The sequence below is a fragment of the Canis lupus genome, chromosome 1 (genome assembly GCF_011100685.1).
Source record: "Canis lupus familiaris isolate Mischka breed German Shepherd chromosome 1, alternate assembly UU_Cfam_GSD_1.0, whole genome shotgun sequence".
NCBI classification, from domain to species: Eukaryota; Metazoa; Chordata; class Mammalia; order Carnivora; family Canidae; genus Canis; species Canis lupus.
The window spans coordinates 72313883-72333157 of NC_049222.1; the positions used below are offsets into that span (position 1 = coordinate 72313883).

Genomic DNA, 19275 nt, shown 5'->3' on the forward strand with positions numbered 1-19275 from the left:
AGAAATAGCCCCATAGTTAGTTGGTGAAGAGGTTCATCTTCCATAATTCCCATATTGTGACTGCAAGCTCAACCCATAAGTCATGAGGTAAACTGGTAGCAAACCCTCAGATCCTGAAATGGATGTCCGTTTGATTCACACTGAGAGAGGAAGAAGAAACACAGCATGGCTGCTGCCACTTTTTACACCAATGGTCACATGTAGAAAGTCAAAGGTAAAAGGAAATCCCCGGGCCCTTGGCACTCACTTCTGCCATCCATTTGTGAGATCATGACATTAGATCACAGTCGGCATTTATAAAAGTTTACTCTGGTACGTGCAAGATCGTTTCCACGTGAGTTTAGTCAAGGTACACAAGTCCCTGGGAAAGCCAGGATTCCAGTACTCTCTGTCAATCAAGTACCTTTTTATGAGAGGTATAAAACAGATCTTTCCAAAAAAGGCAGAATTTCAAAATCAGTGAATTCAGTTAATCAGAAAAAAATAAAAAGTAGCCTGAATGAACCGTCTTTGAAGCCACAAATACAAAACACACTCCCTTCTTTTTCAATAAATTTTTTTTCACTAAGAGACTTAATGGACAAACATGAGAATAGTAAGAGTCAGCAGCTCTCCAGATGACTGGATTACAGGCAGGCTTCAATTCTTTTTTTTTTTTTTTTTTTTAATTTTTATTTATTTATGATAGTCACAGAGAGAGAGAGAGAGGCAGAGACACAGGCAGAGGGAGAAGCAGGCTCCATGCACCGGGAGCCCGACGTGGGATTCGATCCCGGGTCTCCAGGATCGCGCCCTGGGCCAAAGGCAGGCGCCAAACCGCTGCGCCACCCAGGGATCCCAGGCTTCAATTCTCTTCTTTACACTTCCCTATATTTCCTAAATTTTCTCCAATAAACAGTATATCACTTGTATTTATTTATTTTAGAGACAGGAAGCATGTACAGAAGCAGAGGGAGGAGCAGAGGGAGAGGGAGAGAATCTCCAGCAGGCTCGGCACCAAGCACAGAGCCTGATGTGGAGCTTGATCCCAGGACCCTGAGATCATGACCTGAGCAGAAGGAAACCAAGAGTGAGTTGTGTCTGACTGAGCCTATCCAGGTGCCCCAACAGTGTATCACTTTTATAACAAGAAAAAAATCTTAATTTTCTTGGCTCAGGTTGGTTTAAAACTAGAAAGGCAGTTAAACATGCTGAACTGAAATAAAAATACAAGAAAGGTGCCACACAGGAAAACAAACTTACTTTATGTAGAAACTGGGAACATATCACCCTGTGCCAGTCGATTCCTCATTCAATCTAGATTTCAACAATTTGAGCAACACAAACCAGCATCCCCAGTGAGCCCCCCAATCAGTCCTGTGGGGGGCACATCGTAGCCCAGGCCATCCTGTGGGGTCACTCATATTTGACCAAGAAACTCTCAGAGACCTATGCAAGGCTAAGCAGAAATTCATGTAGTTCCATTAACAGTGGACTTGGTTACTACACATAAAATTGAATTAAAATTAATTCTAACTCCTTCAACTTCCATGAAAAGGCTGAATTAACCTTTTTCCTCCTGGTGGCCCTGGAGAAGATGCTTATAGCACTGAAATGTCCAAAATATCACTAACAAATGAAGGAGAATAATTACTTTAGAAAATCCGCAAACCTGAATCGTGCTAAAATCGTGAGGAGTTGGTAAAACGGCACATCTCTCAAACCCAGGGACGAAGAGTGACTGGCCTGGGGGCAGGACAGGATGGCAGGTGTCTGAGTGTCCAGGAAGGGGGAATGGCCCACACATGGAGGGCACTTACATGAGAAAGCTCCTAGTCACCGCCTTGCTGAGAAAGCACAGGCTCCAAGGGGCTGCTCCAGTGTGTATCAGGGGCACAGCTCCTCGTCAGGAACACACGCAGACAAAAGGGCAAAGGCCAGGAAAACAGAGACTGCTAAGATGACTGAATGTGTGCATCTACGCAACACCCGCAAGGAATTCAGTAATATCATGAGGCCCAACAGCTCAGTTCTTCACCCCCCATCCTACCCTGTGCCTCCCTACCACATCGCTTCTCAGAAATACGGGACTAGCCTCATGATGCCCGCCATGCCCCACTGAGGGGGTACACAGTGATGGGGAGGGTTCTGTGTTGATGAGGGCAACAAGCAGTCCTAGGAAGTACTACAGAGCTCACAGCCCTTTGCAATTTACAGCAAAGGAGCACAGCTCAGTGACATGCAGCATCCCGCCCTCCACAGGTATCTGCAAGCTTTGCTCCCCCTGCACCCTCTGAGAGCTTCTACTACCTCCCATTAGCTCTGCCACTCCCTTCCACATATACCTGTAATACAGACCCAAAGCCTGTTGTAACGTAGAACCAATGGCTCTCACGGTACCAGAAATAATGCCTCATTTTTAAAACTATCTTGAAAAGAAATTCTTAGATATCCCAACACACATAATACACATAATGGGAGGGAGACCTTAATAGAATGTCCCATCTGTAACATAAAGGAGAATTAAAAGGAAAGTGGGTCCGGATGCATTAATGTGGATTTCGGTATTTACAAGCCTGCTAACCCTAGAAGACATAAGGAAGCAATAAGAGGCCTGAAGAATCCCCATAAACACACAGCTATTAATGCAAACTGAATCAAGCATGCTGTGTAGTTACTCAGACACAAAAGCACTCCCACTGAGGACAAAGTTTTCTGAAATGGCAAGCATTTGGGGGAAAATTCAACAAAATACAATCCTCTCAGATTTACCTGGCAGTCACATTCTCAGAAAATTCAGTAAATATTAAAACCATGCATATGAAAGAGTCAGGTCTAAGCTCCAATATTGGGATTTTCACCTAACTCTCTGGCAGGCCCCTAAAGAAGTGCAGGAAGCAGCACATTCCCCACCACGCTGGAAAGTGCTATGCACCCCAGGCAAACTATTCCTGTACTTAGCCGCTACAGGCCCAGAGCACCCCCCCCCCAACTGCTGTGATACCCACTTCATCCCCTGGGACTGGTTCTGCCCATGAGAACTGTTTCTTTATACCAAACTACTCCCCCACATGTCAAAGTGCCAAAACAGAAATGGAAGCCAGGCTCCTCAGCTATCAGAACATATGAGAACATCTCTGTCACTTGGGACTAGGGTACCCCTCATCCTTTCCTCTTGGGAGGTCAGGGTCTCCTACCCCGAAAACACATTGTCTTTACGCAGTCACTGCTAAAACCAACTCTGGACAAGCACAAATTGTTCAAAAGACCAGCAGGCCTGTGGTACGTATCCTGGGGCACCTAAGGAGCAGCCACAGAGCCCACCTAGGAGGCTCGGTCATAACTAACCAAGACTTGGTTGGAAAAATGTTTATTTGATAAGCTCACCACCAGAATAAAACATACCTGCAAATCCTAGAATAAACAAAAATAATAAGCAACTTTTATCATTTGGTCTTGAGAGTACACAGTAATCCCTTCCATGTCAAATGATGTGATAAATTCTTCCTGTACAACTTATGTGAGGCCTTGGGAAATAGCCTTTATTAAAATGGTTCATACAAATACTCCTACTTGCATTTTTAATAAAGAACCCTTAAAAGCTGGGGTGCCTGGGTGGCTCAGTCAGTTAAGCATCTGTCTTTGGCTTGGATCATGATCCCAGAGTCCTGGGATGCAGCCCCACAGGGGGCTCCCTGGCTCAGTAGGGAGCCTGCTTCTCCCTCTCCTTGCTCTCTCTCTCAAATGAATAAACAAAAGATCTTTAAAAAGAACCTCTAAAAGCTACCTAATTCTATAAACTAGAAAACTTATCATTTGATTATTTAAAGCACCATAAAATACGGCTCAACAGACCCATGTGTCTACTGTATATTAAGACAATGTATATAATTAAAAACATAAACATGCAACCTTTGGTGTGAACAAAAGAGAAGCTAACAAAGAAAAGTACACAAAATGAAATCCCTTCTCACAGTAAACTAATTTAATGTTGAGACAATTAACATCTCTCTTGCTCTCTCTTTCACACACACACATACACACACACACACACCCCTCCATACTTCTATCAATCTACAAAAAAACCCCACATAATTAAATGGAACACTGTCAAACTACTGCACCACTAACTGGTGGTAGAGCCCAGAGATTAGAGAAGACAGAGTACCAAGGACTACAATTTCAGTTAACAAGTGTTAACAAGGCTTGAAAAAATGCAAAAAACCCTAAATACTATAATTTCTACCTTTCTTTTGTGCATAAGAGTATCAAATCAAGAGCTAAAGCTTAAGGTTATTCCTTAAACGTAGCAGATGGTAAGAGCATTGGAGAAACTAGAAACTTCATACATCACTGGGGAATGTAATAGGGTATAGTTTTTTTTGGAAAACAATCTGGTTGTTTAATAAGTTACACATAAATTTACTGTTAAAGACACTTAGGTGCCTACACAAAAAAACTGAAAACACATATCCACCCAAAATTTTGTGTGAGTCTTTATAGGAGCAGTATCTACCATAGCCTCAAATTGGAAACAACCCCAATGTCTATCAACTGGTGAACAGACAGACAGACAAAATGTCTATCCATGCAATGGAATACTACTCAGGAGTCAAAAGGAACAAACAAACAAACAAGCATGTACTGATATGATCTACAACATGGATGAATCCCAAGATCATTATGCTAAGTGAAAGGAGTCAAATGTACAAGGCCACCCCACCTACTGTAGGATTCCACTGATATGAGAAGTCCAGGAAGGCCATTCTATAGAGAGAAAAAGTAGGTTACTGGTTTCCCAAAACCAGGGGATAGGGGGGAGCAGGGAGTCACTGCTAACGGGTGCCAAGGGTCTGTTAGGGATGATGGAAACGTTCTAAAACTGGATTCTGGTGATGACTGCACAACTTGGCTAATTTATTAGAATTTTACATTATACACACGACACCTAACACAAGCCATTAAAAACATACATATACACACATTCATAGAGCCTCCAGCTGAAGCCCTGGGCAGCTACGCAATGTTCAATCTGTTTTAGTTGTCCCTCTTTCTTGACTCCAAACTGGAAAAAATGACATCAGGCCATTAACATTATGAGAATGCAGAATTTTGCTATTCAATTTCCTCTTAAAGATAATAAAAGAGTATGAGGTGGGGGGAGGGAGGCGTGCAGGGGGAGCAAATAAATCTGCTCTTTCCTCATTATGGAGTTCAAACCGGGTCATGGCCCTATTAGCTGGTGACCACGAGTAGCTTACTTATTACTGCATGCTGCCGGCAGGGGCAGTGCTGGGGCCTGCTAACACAGAGTCCACTGCCCTATGAACATAGGACCTTTGTAATGGGCAAGCCTAGGCCAGGCACTAGGCTAAGCATGCTAAAGGACACTGAACAATTAAGAAATGGGAAACTAGGGAAATGCTTATATTCAGTTAATGCGCTGAAAATCTAATACAAGCCACTTACTTACCTCCCAAACCTCAAAGTTCAGTTTTATTTGTTAAACTCGGTATCAACTTAATAATTTTACATAATGAAAAACCCTCAGTCTGGTAAACAGGCACACCGTGTATGATGCACTAAGACGACCTATCTTGCCTTTCTCTTCCAGCTCCTACTAAGTCAACTTCTGCCAAGCACCTACTAAATAAAAACTTTCCACTTTACTCAGTTGGGCAGGGCCTTACAGCCAGTGTGCTAGCTTTGCCTTGCAGACTCACGACAGAGCCCTTCTCAGAGGGACAACGGACTGGATGGTATCTGGCACTGCTCCTGTGCATGAAGAACAGACTCTGGGGCCATGACTCAGTGCTGTGGAACTGCTCACTGATGAAAGGGGCAGGGTGACAAGCACATAGAACGACCCTTGAGGACACGGGTCATGGAAGAAATAAGAGCAAGGACAGGTTAGTCAGTATCTGGAATTTCCTGACCATCCACAGCCAAGACTGTCCCTGCCACCTACTCACAGAGGTCTCGCCGGAAGCTGCGGCACATGGGCCATGTCTAGAAGGTAAGCATCTTAGGACCACCTTAAACGTCCAAGCACAAAAGTTTCTGAATAGGGAAAAAAAAAATAATAGTAAGTACATAAGGGTAAGAAGGCCAATCTGATAGAAATGGTATGCAATTATTTTCTATTAAAGCTGGCAGGATAAAACTCCATCTTATGAAAAATGAAATGCTGTGGAAAACAGTAGAATGGACAGGAAAACGGAAATGCTATATTTATCCTCCTCTCTCCCGGTACTCTTGAGTATTTCCTCAATTTTCAGAAGCAATAGTACTGTTCTCCCTACCAGCACCGTCCCTGCGCTCAGAGACACACACTGACAGACAAACTGGCCAACACACTCTGCTAGCACGGCAGCACCCCCCGCCTTGCCCTGGGAGTAGAAACACACCAGGTCTGGGGCAGGCAGCACTCACACAGGGCCACGCGAATGCACATCTGCACACTGCTGCAGCCGTATCCGCTGAGGGGTGCTCCGTGGGCCTACGAAATCCTTCCAGGTACATCTCACCACTCACAGAAAGGTACAGCACTGCCCAGGAGAATGGGGAAAATGTTCCAGTGGCCTCCTCCTCAGGGGGCCCCACAACGCCATACTGCAAGCAAGCCTGCAGCTGAACCACTGCTCTCTGTCAACAGAGGTAAGAACATTCCAAGAATGCCAAAGATGAATGAAAAGGACCAGCAGTGTTTTCTCATGATTCATTCCCCTCGTTCCAAACCTACTTTCTCTCTCATTCTTTTATCTCTATTTATTTATTTATTTTTATAAATTTATTTTTTATTGGTGTTCAATTTGCCAAAATATAGAATAACACCCAGTGCTCATCCCATTTAAAATAAACCTCACAGAGGAAAAGTAGGGATCAGGTGAGTAAAAGTGGCAACCTGTATAATCTGATAGAGCTAGCTGGCTAACAGAACGTTTGACATGAAAATTATCCTACATAAAAAAATAATTTCTTTCCCATAAAAAATTCAAGCCTGTTCATAATTTAGAGGGCATGTGGAGTTTCAATCCTTAGCAATTAGGAAGCAACGTCAGTCCACTGGGTTTTGTCCAATGACCCTTTTAACTACTTGAAAATGATGTCTGATTATCAAATAATGTGATGGCTTATCTATAAAAACTTCTTTCTAAAAAATATTGATTCTTGATTTACATAAACAAGGACATTCTGAGAAGCCTTTTTAAATCATGCATAATACATCACTCATAGTTGAGACAAACACTCGGCCCATTTCTTCAGTGTCTAAGTGGGTTTCTATTAGTAAGTCTGCGCCTAGGGAAACTCACTATTCAGAGCCAGCTCTACATAAGAATAATAGTTATTGTACACTCAGACCTCTATAGTTGCTGAGGGACGGGGATATCTTAACACTTGTTTTTGAAAACTTCCTGAAAATCTACAGCGCTCAGCTACCAGCAAGCATGGTATTTCTGGATGGCCAGACTTCTTGCCAACTGAGATGACTTTAATTAAGACCTCAACCCAAATCAATAAAACCGCCACTAAGGACTTCAACTAAAACTTTCTTGGAAGAGCCTAGCGGAAACTTCCAACAGAACCCAAGGCAGTAACTGCCTGGGGCAGAGCAGCTCCACAGAGCAGATTCCTGCGTCAGCTTAGGAGAGAGGTGCACCTCTAGGTATTGCTGAGACCTGCCAAAGAAGTAATGGCTGCCTCCCTGGTCTGCACGCTGGGGGACACTCCAGCTGGCCCACAGACACCAGGCTGATGTTCCAAACATGGCCATTCTTCTGTGGCTACATTTCTTGACCTACCCTATTGCTTCTCAGGCCTCCTTCTGTTCTAATACACCACAGATGGTAAATGACTTTAACCTCTGACAACAGTAATGGAAAAGCCCATCACCAATAACATTAATAACTACTGTCAGTAAGCAATGAGACAGTGGTAGCTCTTCACTAAATGCTTCATAGTAACTATTTTACAGATGAGGAAACTGAGGCTTACACAGGCTAGTCTGTCCAAGGTTAAAAAAAAAAAAAAAAACTAGTAAAGGACAAAGATGGGATTTCCGTCCACCTGTCTACGATTTCCATGTTGTGAAGGACAACAGCAGTGGGGGAAATGTACTGAACACTTTCAGTTCCATTCTAGGAGCAGAGATGACCCAGAGGCATCAGCTGTGGCCACCTCCACAGGTGGGTGGAGAAAGAAGTTAGTGGAAACCACACGTGTTCTGGGAAAAGGGAAAAAAAGTGTCCATCCACAACAGATTAACATTTTTCTTGCTAAGAAAACTAGAGTCAGAAAACTGCTTGGGAAGTAAATGCTCTGACACATGAATTCTTTCTACTGAGCTATTGTTAAAATAGCTATTTTAATTTTCAATTCTTTTTTTTAAGATTTATTTATTTGAGAGAAAGAAAGAGAGAGAGAACACAAGCAGGAGGGGCAGAGGGGAAGAAAGAATCCCAAGCAGACTCCCTGCTGAAGGTGGAACCCAAACTCTGAGCTCGGTCTCGCAACCCTGAGATCATAACCTAAGCCATGAAACTGAGAGTCAGAGGCTTAACCGACTGAGCCACCCAGGAGCCCCAATTTTCAATTATTCTTTTTTTTTTTTTTCAATTATTCTTGATATTAAGATTTACTATAAAGAATGGTCTTTAAAAAATTAGGAAGTGTTTCCAGATAATGCTAGTAACAGTTTTTCAGGAAAAAAAGGACATGAAAAAGTCCCACCAAGAATAGCATAGAGATAACTTCTTTATTCTTAACACTCATGTAAATGACATGCCTCGCCCTCTTGGAAAATCATTTTGAAGACAAGTAATTAGAATACCCAAGTTCACATAGGTCTATCACACATTCCCCCCCTCCTCTCTGTAATAGTGCATGATCACAAAATAGGTTTGACACAAAAAATTAAAAACTGAGAAATTATGAATATGTGTTCAAAATCTACAGCACTTAGGGTTATTTTACTCTCCTCTCCTCCTACTGCCTTAAGAATCTGAACACAAGAGGAATCCTGCAGCAACAAGTCCGATTTCCTCTCTATTATCCCAAACCCCATAGGATTACTGCAGTTTTCAAAAAAGTGACTATGAAGTTCAGCAAAACCAAACAAAAAACATATCTTTCACCTCCTGTTCCAGGCCTGGTTTGCTCCACCTTCACTTTTTCCATTGAACCTCTCCCTAGGATGGCTCATGATGACAATGACTTTGCATTATGCACAGGGCAGTTCTCTGGGAGCATGAGTCAGAGTCAGACACAAACAGCGCCAGTTCTGGAAACTGCGCCTGCAGCTTCCCTCTAAGATGGAGACAGTGGTCACAACAGCAGGTCTCAACCCTCACCTCCCCTGCTTGCAGGTCAAAGGCCAATGGAACAGGTAAATGTGTGCGTGTGCACCTGCATGCACACCATCCAAGTTATGTGTGCGTGCTGGTACAACAGTAATCCTTTGTCGGGAGACAGTTCAGCATCATTTAGATTTGTTATGATAATCCGGTCCTCCAAGATTGGGTAATGCTACTGCTGACCAAGTCAGTGGCTCAATCTCTAGTGAAGACTCAAAGTATGTGAGACGAGCACCACAGGACTGTCACCCTGTGCCTTCTCTCCAGCCTCTTTCATTTTGCTGAGGGGGGGGGGGGGGGGGGCGGCGCACCTTCTGCAAGTCTGAAGCAGCTCTGTGCCCATGTTCCATTTCCTTTTTTTTTTTTTTTTAAAGACTTTATTTATTCATTCATGAGAGACAGAGAAAGAGAGAGGCAGAGATACAGGTAGAGTGAGAAGCAGGCTCCATGCAGGGAGCCCCATGTGGGACTCAATCCAGGGTCTCCAGGATCACACCTCGGGCCGAAGGTGCGCTAAACTGCTGAGCCACCCGGGCTGCCTCCATGTTCCATTTCCACCTGCACATTTTGGGCACTATCATTCTTTATCTGCCAGTTGAAAAAAATACAAGCAGTTTTTTTCCCCCTAAACCAGAATATTCCTACTCACTTTGCCCTGCCAGCAGTACAGCGAGTTCTGGGAACTAAACCTTTCATAATCCAAGTTCAGCATTCGTTTTATCAATACTGCTTTTGGTGATGGAGGTGGTTTGATTTGGCCTGTAAACTATGGGCTAAGTGAGAGAGACTGAAGAAAAATGTTTGCAGTACATCAAGGTAGGAATATGTGTGAACATGGAAAGCAGCTTTGCATTTTAGAATAAATCACATCAACATAAAAGATATCTGCACAGACTAAAGAAAAGGCATTCGTGGGTGTACCCTCCCTGCACTCCAGAATAAAATGACTAGTTATTTATCCAGTCACATTACGTCTAGATTGAAAGACTATCACCACATTTCATGTTGCCGTTGCTTAGACTGTGATAAGAATCACAAAATTCATATAATCTGTGCCTTGTAAAATTGACTGCTTTAACATGAAAAGCAAACTTTCTCCACACTCGGAAATGACTGAGCCCTCAACATCTGACACATTTGTGCCTACCCAAGCCTCCGTACGCTAGGAAAAGGCCCTCATCTGCACATGTTTCTAGAGGTGACAAGGGATGGCATGTAGGGACATCCCAAGTCTACCAGATCTTCTTTCTGGGCCTCCCTCAGGTTTCCATGGCCTACAACATAACAAAGCCCCGGTGATCCATTTCTCCTCCCTGGAACCCAAGGCTGCTCTGACCCTACCTCCTGCTCTGGGGAACTGCTCAGCTGAAAAGAGCAAAACAAAGGGACAGCTTTGGGCTCTGATCCCAGCCTGGGACCCGGAGCTTCTTGGGGCCTCCATGTTCTCACGTTTTAAGACTAAGGCTGGCCTTCAAGAAGCTGGAAGGTCTTCCCTGAGTCTAACAGCTCAGTCCTGTCCAGCCTCCCAATAAAGTCCTAAGGTGAAACTGGAGTTACTCAACTTACCATGCGACATTCCCCCCAACCCAACCCCGTTTCTTCTCCTGTGGTCTGGCACATTCAAGTGTTTAGGATCTCAAGTGGCTTTCTCAATATTACAGTCACCAGCACACTCCTCCAGGTGCTTGACTTATAACCTGAAGTTATTTTAGGCAGCTCCTTGGTGGTGGTGATAATTATAGTTCTCTAAAGTTCTCAACCTTTAGTTCCTCCCCACATTCTGTGTGGCAGCATAAGACCAAGATGAGATTTTCACAGATCTAAAAGCCATGTTCCCTTCTTTATTTATTAGAGGGAGGGAGAGAGAGACCACAAGTGCGGAGGACACCGGGGGAGAATCCCAAGCAAACTTCACACCCCGCGTGCAGCCCCATGTGGGGCTTGATCTTAGGATCCTGGGCCGAAATCAAGAGTCAGATACTTAACCAACTGAGCCACCCAGGTGTCCCCCATGTTCCCTTTAACATTTAGAAGCTCAACATGACCAAGAGTCATTTCAGAGAAAATCATTTCACAAACTACCTATACTAGAACTCACTTTTTGTCATGAAATAAATGAAACACTGCAACCCAATGTAGCAAAAGGTAACAGAGGTAATGGAACCTTCCATGCCCTGTAAAGTGACCACAGAGGGCAAGATGTGCCCCATGTTAAGTGCCTTTCATTAGCTGGGCATTTGAATAAGCTCCACTAGCCTTAAAAGAACTTTGTATCAAAATAGTTTGGCTTAAAGATACAAAAGCAAGGAGGACATATTGAGAGAAAGAAAGAATTATAGTTGATCTAAAACAGAGCTTTGCTAGACTACAGATTTTACAGCCAAAAGAGCACTTTGAGAGCTTCCAGTCTGGACAAACTGGAGAAAGAGGCTGATGAAATGCTACAGTAGCTCTGAGAAATAGCGTGAGTCTTCTAGAATAAAGCCAGGAGACTGGGACAAAACATACAAACTTGTAAAAATACTATTGCTACATTTGCTGCAGACCAAAGAACAGTAAGAAACCCTGGCTGATCTTTTTTTTTTTTTTTTAATTAGTAAATAACTTTAAGAATGTTTTCCTGTCTCGCTATCAGAGAAGAAAAACCCAAATGACTGGTGTTACTATCCACACCATAAGGTAATCAGACTTTCACAGGCATTTGAAGAGGTGCTGTAAGATGCATTAAATATTTAGTACCTGCCAGCTGTTTTAGATAAGTCACTTAACCTAACTCCCACAAAGCTCTGGTGAGGCCAAGAATCTACCCCTGTGGACAGGATGACAAGCGGTAGCAGTCACCAGGGGCCACCTGAGGAGCCAGGCCTGAGGCACCCAAGGCCTGTGTCCTACAGCGAAGGAGCACCTCTCCAAGAAATCAGCACATCTCTGCAGAAAACAACTGCATTTCATCAGACCAAATTCCAGAAAGGATAAGAATGGATCATTCAACAAAGATCAAAAGAAAGCCACACCCAACAAGGCTATGAAGACAAAGAGGACCCTGAGTCACAGGCAGCCAGGAGTTGGAACAGAAACAGGCTGCTCTGTCTCCAACTGATGCATGAGGACTCAAAGCTCAGTGACTCATTTGGGGATCTTGGGCAAGACATTTAGATTTTCCGGTTCCTGTTCTACTGCCTTCTGATCCATAAAAGGGAGGACAAAAGAACATTAGGGTATGCAGATACCTTCAGGTCGTCACGAGAAAAAAAAGCATTAAGTACAGAAGGCATGGTTCAACTCTCATGAAAATGGCTAAAATAAAGAAGTCTGACAATTGCAAGTGATGATGAGGAGACAGAGAAACTGGGAACCTGAAACCTACTCGCAGAAATGTGACCTGCTACAGGCCACTATAGAAAAGAGTTTGCAGTTCCTTGGAAAGTTAAACACACTCCTACCCTTTGGTCAAGAGATGCCAGGTCTGGGTATCTACCCAAGAGAAGTATGTCTACATGAAGGCAGTTAAACACTATTCATAGGAAGCCAAAACTGCAAAAACTCTACATGTCTGTCAACTAGTAAACAGATCAACAAAACACAGTACATCCACACAACAGGATAAATTGTCATAAAAAGGACCCAACACCGATACATGCAATACTGCCCAACCTCAAAACAGGATGATAAATGAAAAAAGCTAAGTCCAAAAGACTAAAGTGTGTAGATTCTATTTATAGGAAATTTCCAGAAAAGGCATAACTCTAAAGACAGCATATTAGTAGTTGCCTGGGGCTGGGAGTGGGGATGGGGACTGACCACAAATGGACATAAGGGAACTTTCTAGTGATGGAAATGTTCTAAAACTGGACTGTGGTGATGGCTGCACACTGTACGTCTTAAAACTCAACAAACTGGATATGGGCCACTTTTGTGGCATATAAAAGATATAGGACATAAAACTCAATAAACCTGCTAAAAGAGAATCAGAACCACTATCTTCTGTTGTCTGTGGAAGCACTCAGCAACCTTTACCATTACTGTGAGGAATAAACGTTAAAGCTGTGCCTTCAACACTAAAAACTAAAGCCTGTGTGGCTGATAGTTAAGGAGAAAAAAATCAGAAACCAAATTGTGCACAAACACAATCCAGAGCTGTGACTGGTTTCTCTTCTAGATTCTTTCTGCTGTTCCTCATTGACTTCTCCTGTTCCTCATGGAGATCATGAATTTTTCTGGGACACCAAATGAAAAATACCACAGAAAACTAACTCTATGGTTTTCAGTTATAAATGGGCCACAAAAAATAACTGTTGCTTCTTCTATGAAAAGATCTTTTCCCACTTTACGTAGTTTCCTTGATATTAACTACTACAGTTTGTTTTCCTGCTTCATACATATGAAATCTGAACCTTCACATGCCTATGATTTAGAATTTAACATTCTGAGGGGAGCCTGGGTGGCTCAGGTAGTTAAGCATCTGCCTAACCCTGCCCAGGGTCCCGGGACCTAGCCCCGCATCAGGCTCCCTGCTCAGTGGGGAGCCTGCTTCCCCCTCTCCCTTTGCACCCAGCCTTGTATGTGCACACATGTGCTCTCTCTCAATAAATAAATTCTTGGGCAGCCCCAGTGGCTCAGCGGTTTAGCACCGCCTTCAGCCCAGGGTGTGATCCTGGAGACCCGGGATCTAGTCTCATGTCAGGCTCCCTGTGTGGGTGGAACCTGCTTCTCCCTCTGCCTGTATCTCTGTCTCTCGTTCTCTCTCCCTCTGTGTCTGTCATGAATAAATAAGTAAAATCTTATAAATAAATGAACTTTTTTTAAAAACAGAATTTAACACTCGGAAAAATGTTTCTTGATTTATAGGGATGTAGCACGTTAAAAGTATTTGGATATGCACTTAATGCCATTTTGTGGCCCATCTGACGAGTTTATTTGTACTCATCAGACAGATAAAAGGGGCATATAATTTTTAATATTTTTTTTAAAAGCAGGTCATGCTAAATCTGTGGTGAACACAGTGGGATGCTTTTTAAATGACAGAATATAACACTCAAAAATCACAGGAGGAAACTAAAGAGCTCTAGAACTTGCAGTCACCAAATCTAATTCTGAAACATTCTCATTTCTCATTTTGCCTTAAAACCAAATGTTTAGGGAAGGGAAAACCCCTAAAACTTAATGCAAGTAAAAGGGAAAAAAAAAAAAAAAAAAAAACGGAGTGAGATAGATTAAAAACTCCACGTCCTCAAATCCAGAGGTAGCCTGATCTCTCCTGCAGGACTCTGACTGCATATGAGCCACAGGGAAATACTAACTTCCCAGTTTCAGTATGTTCTCACAATCAGAATTTTGAGAACTCAAATGATGGTATCAATTCTACAAAATAACAAAAGTTGAATATACTGGAATATTTGTATTCTGCTATAAACCTGGAAAAGACTTACAGATCATACAAAAAGCCCACAGTGAGAGGACTCCCTTTCCTCACAGAGATCCAAACTGCTCTACATTCATACCTGTTGTTGTACCACTGACATTTGATTCAATCCTGTTTTCTATTTTATAGTTTTTTACATTCAACTGTAAACTCTTTTGCGCCTGTTTTCCATTCATCTCTGTACTTTATACTTTTATACTTATTCAGGGCTTTGTATGTTGTAAAAATGCAGTGAAGTTAGTAAGTGTTCAAATAAATATAGAATAAGGAATGTGTTATACATGGAATTATATGCAGTACTGTATTTCTAGCTTGGGTTTTCAAATCATCCCGATTCATAAGTGTCAGCAGAATTTCTATGATAGGTTCCAGCCTTACTTGCGAAACATGGATGAATTTATTTTTAAAAATCTCATATTCAAATAAAGACACTAACATTATTTATATGTATGTCAATCAAATCCCTATCTGTGCTTACAAATCAGGTAAAAGCATAAAAATGGATTCAGTTAATTCAGTTACCCAATACCCACCATAACTTCCATGCTGCACATGTAAAGGGTTGCTTTATCCAAACAAGGCCCAGGCATGGAAACTTGAGTCCAGGGTAGCCTCGGGTAAAATGCATCATATACTCCTTAGTTTATGCTACACTGGTTTCGATTTATTTATTACATGCTGCTTTGTAAATGATCTTTGATATGTGTGTGTTTTATCTCTCATGGCCACAAATGACATCTCCTGTTTCTCTGGTATTTTCCAGCAGCTTCTTACACAGGTCTTATGTATAACAAATCCAAGAAAACATGCTGGCTAATAGAACTGACTTGGATTTTCAGCTTTCATTATCTGAAAAACAGAGTTCTATTTTTTTTTTCTGTGTACAGTGCTATTTTACAAACCCTGATCATGTCAGCCCAGTTTTGTGTGGGAAACTAACCAATTTCAGGCAAGAGTGTATGAGGAATAAAACGGAGAAGGAGTTTTCTACATGAGAGACTTTCAAAAAGCACCACTGCTTTGAGGCCAGTAGTTCTCCATGCATGGGCACAGACAGCCTGTTTACCACATGGAATCCGTGAGCATTTATATACTGCTTAGATGCAGACAAAAGACTTCAGAGGGTCTGTTTAGATTTCTCACAAATATAAAGCCAACTCAAATCCAACTACCCATAAAATGAAGTACTCTAAATTCTAAAGTTCCTAACATGGGACTTTGAAGAATAAGAAGAAAGTAAAAAATTTAAAGTGCTTTATATACAGTATCCTAGCTAGTCTTCAAATTCACTCTCTTTAGCAGCAAAAAAGGTTACCACTATTCTCATTTTACAAATGAGGAAAATAAAGCCCAAAAGCCAATTGACAACTGAGAAAACTAACCCATAACGAGACATATTCAAATAACACTTTTGGAATTTAACAAAAAATATCTGGGTGTCCAGGAGAAAAGACCAAGTCACTTTGAGGGACAGAAATGAGACCAGCAGCAAGACAATGGAGTAACATGCTCAAGATACTTAAAACATGAATCAAGAATTTTCTATCTAGTTGAACTGTGTGGAAAGAGCACAAACTTACAAACATTCAAGAACTCAGGAAATGTAGTTGTCCCAAGCTCCATCCTGAGGAATCCACTCTAGAACTAGCTTCAAAAAACCAAAATCTGGGTAGCCTGGGTGGCTCAGCGGTTTACTGCCACTTTCAGCCCAGGGACTGATCCTGGAGACCCAGGATAAAGTCCCACGTCAGGCTCCCTGCATGGAGCCTGCTTCTCCCTCTGCCTGTGTCTCAGCCTCTCTGGCTTTCTCTGTGTCTCTCATGAATAAATAAATAAAAATCTAAAAAACAAAACAAAACAAAAAAACACCAAAATCTCTGAAGGTCAGTTATATGAGGGCAGCTGATGAGCATTATGGATTTACTTGCAAATTAAAATTCTGTGATTTTATAAAGCAAAGAGTATCAAGTATTTAATTTCTTCATGCTCTGACATCATAAATCTAATGCAACTATCAAAAAAGTGAGGAAGAGGGAAGAATATATAAACAATACAATCATCTTGTTGACCATGTTCAAGATACTTATCTGGAAGCAATAAGACAATATTTCAAGTCACATGACAGAAAGAGAGGAGGGGCAAAAAAGGTTAATATCTAATTTCACTACTGCTCACAGCAGGAAATCAACACACAAGAGAAAAAAAAGTGAAGAAGAGAGACCGAAATCTATTATTATGACAAAGTAACCGTTAGAACAAAAATACAAGCCTTCTAAATACTGAAAATGGACAAAAGAAAAAATATACAATAAAACTATATGAAAGAATCAAGGCCAAACATACTCATTAATTTTATAATTAATGTACACTGGCCTAACTGGCCTATTAAATGAAAGGATTTTCAGATGAAACAAAAGTCAAGTGACAAACTCAAGGAGCACAATTAGGTGGCTGTATTGGGACCAGGTCCGGCCTTCCCGGCTCTGAGACCTCTTTACAGAAGGGATGAAAAAGATGACCCATGACAACCAGGAAAGCTCTACCAAATGTGCTTTCACAAAAACCACTGTCATTAAAGAACAAAATAATTAAATAAAAACTGGGACGTTACAATTTCTTATAAATGTTAACAGCCAGGTGTGACTTCATAAGGTAAGTGCCTTGAGTGGGATTCACTCATCTAATTCATTCAACAAATATTTATCAAGGCTGCATGTGATTGGGCCCCTCTCTAAGTGCTGGAGACATGAGGCTTGAGTGTCATTTTCGCTGGGTGCAGACAGAGATCCAAAATATAAATGAAATACAGGTTAGTTATATTTCAAGGAACATGCTAGTGTCTGCCTCCTAAAAGAGAAGATGAATGGAAACCGTAACAGGTCCTAAACTACACTGACACCGGTAGGTGCTACTAAAATAACGCATCTTATTAGTGCCAGATGATACCAGGCACAAAGCAGCAGTCATTAAAATGCCTCAGATGAGAATAATTGCCAAGTAAAGCATTCTATCACAGGAACGTAACTAATGCTTCCTATAAAAGTAACTAAAAAGTCACGAAATTATTCTCTGCCCGCCTCCCCCTTTTCCAGCCAAACTCATGTTTTATATTAAAATGGCTTTCATCTTTCATGGCATAGAAGAGCTGATGGCTGCTGGCATCGAATCTGCTAAAATCAACAACACTGTAATTATCTGCACACTTTCAAGTGTTTTCAAAATACTTGCTGGTTGGGATTTTCCTCATTTAGAAATGTATGCTTAATGCTGGTGGTCTAGGGTTGTCAATGGCTCAGATTTAAAAACAATTTTAAAAAATCTTGCTCGGAGCATTCTTTTCTGCAGCAATTATTTGATTTGTTTAGACCTCACCTACTTTCACACAGCGTTTGCTCCCTGTCTACGACATCCTCACAGTATACTGCTAGTTTGTGGTACTACTTAAATGGTGCATTTACATGAGCAGATACATGCAAAGCACTTAGAACAGTGCTTGACACATGACAAGTGTCAGCTATTATTACATTAATAGTTCCATTCAGATTCTTTTTAAAATATGTGATTAAGTGCATTAGGGTAAGTAAATGACTATACTTTAATTTTCTCTGTTGTGCTAGTCGAAAATGGAAGGGATTTCAGTACACTTGAAATTCTTAGAACATTTTTTTAAACTGCAGATTCTTAAAAAAATAAATCTACGGAACAGATGAAAATTTAATGGTATAAAATCATACAGATAAGACTTCTTTCCTGAGGCTACCAAAAATACATTTTATCAGCAATTCTTCCTTGGTCCAGCTTTAAAAAAGGGGTGGGGTGGAGTGGGCAGAAAAAGCCAAGATCTTGTGAAACCGATCTAACTTGAGATCTGGGTACAGAGAATTTAATAAATTATGTATTTGCTAGAGACTTACAAGGAAAAGAGGGAGACCCCCAAATAAGACCCAGTTCTAAATATTACAGCAATAAAATAACGAATTGCATATTAATAGCGCTGTAATGACTCTTTTTGTTTGGTTTCTTTGTAATTACTTTTAATAAATTACTCTGCCTCTCCCCATCTCTCAAGTAAGTTGTCATCCAAAGGCACAATCGGTACAACACAGGACACAAAGCCACTCACAGATAGGGAGGGCGACTGGTGCCTCAAGAGCAGTGACTCATTAGAACCCATAAAGCTTTTCTATGGAGATCAAGTATCAATGAAGCTATTGTAAGAGATTACAGCTATATAAATGTAGACTAGTTATGAATTCTCACAGGGCAAGAGCGCTTTCGCTAAGAGGCAAGGGCACCAATGCCTGGGAAACCACTCAATGCCATGTTGCCTCAGTTGCATAAGAGTTGCTGCCCGCAGCCTACCATTTTGCTGAATGTGGGGTAGTTCCTACAAAGTGAAGGGATCCTTGATTCAGTCCTCTCTAGATTCCTCTTGTGCCATTTTGCCAAGCTTTGTATCCTGGTGTCTCCAGAGTCAAGCCTAACACCGTCACCGGCTGCTGTTACAGGTCTAAGTAAGAG

The 19275-nt window shown here is 41.7% G+C and overlaps 1 protein-coding gene across 49 annotated transcripts in view; it reads right to left on the reverse strand.

Annotated features, from left to right (window-relative positions):
* The window catches only part of C1H9orf3 (aminopeptidase O (putative)), a 332909-nt gene that overhangs the window by 51076 nt on the left and 262558 nt on the right, over window positions 1–19275 (reverse strand). For 5 of the 49 annotated variants that reach the window (XR_005353996.1, XR_005354001.1, XR_005353992.1 and 2 more), the window contains one exon: window positions 19117–19264. The exons of the other annotated variants lie outside the window; for them this stretch is intronic. The gene's annotated coding sequence lies outside the window, so the exon portion shown is untranslated. The remainder of the gene's footprint in view (window positions 1–19116; window positions 19265–19275) is intronic. 49 annotated transcript variants of the gene reach the window in all.